Below are 1085 nucleotides of genomic sequence, written 5' to 3' on the forward strand. Positions count from 1 at the left end.
ACATCTCTTTAAAAATATATCTTATAATGTATGTTGGCTGGGAGGGAACAAGATAAAAAAATGTAATTTTTTTTTTTAACATACATAAATTGAATTTACGATTATCAGTACCCCAAAATAACGTGAAATTTTAGTAAATTTTTTTGCCTGATCGACCGAGATTTGAATATTAAAAAAAAAAAAAACTGGGATACTAACTGAATTGGTGTGACTGTTTGAGAAGGAGGGACAGGCTGTTGTAAAAAAGGAAATGGTGTGTTTTTCAGGGGTTTTTTTTTTTGTTTTTCAGTTGATTCAGTAGTTGCTCTCTGTAGCTGGGATGTGTATTTATATATCTATCAATGAGTATATACACACCTGCATGTGTTTTTATACATGTGTGTGTATGAATGGCTTTTTTTTTTACTGTATTCTGTATATGTTTATGTATTGTATGTATTATATAAACAGGTTTGTGATGTGTGTGTGTGTGAATATATATACATACACACACACACAAAGGGTTGGTGCACTGTTTTTTGTACGTTTGTCATATGTATGGGTGCGTCATGTGCACGTATACATGTATGAACCACTTAGTGAAGCACTCTTACTCAACCATACACACCTGTGTATTATACATACATATCACACATACACACGCATGTGTGTATAAGAGTTCAGATGTATATATATATATATATATATATATATATATATATACATATATATATATATATATATCAGGTATCACATTTACATGATGCTGACACCTTAGTACATTATACATGCACACATCTCTGTATAGACATAGATGCACACCTATATCCACCTACTTACCAACATGTGTAGCCATACAAATGCAGTGCATAGATCTGAACACACAATACATGCACACATCTATCTATCTATCTATATACATACATACATACATATACATACATACATATATATGTGGATGGGTGTACTTATTCTGTTATATATTTGTATGATTATAGTCAGGTGTGATTGTATAGATATGTAGCTATATGTGTCTATACATGTATCAATATATATATACACACACACACACATCAACACAACTTTGTATTTATATGCATAAATAT

The 1085-nt window shown here is 30.5% G+C and overlaps 1 protein-coding gene across 1 annotated transcript in view; it reads left to right on the plus strand.

Moving 5' to 3' along the window:
• The window catches only part of LOC106870081 (zinc finger protein 271), a 13015-nt gene that overhangs the window by 1016 nt on the left and 10914 nt on the right, over positions 1 to 1085 (plus strand). The gene's annotated exons all lie outside the window — the stretch shown is intronic.

This window comes from Octopus bimaculoides, chromosome 14, assembly GCF_001194135.2.
Source record: "Octopus bimaculoides isolate UCB-OBI-ISO-001 chromosome 14, ASM119413v2, whole genome shotgun sequence".
In the NCBI taxonomy this organism is placed as follows: Eukaryota; Metazoa; Mollusca; class Cephalopoda; order Octopoda; family Octopodidae; genus Octopus; species Octopus bimaculoides.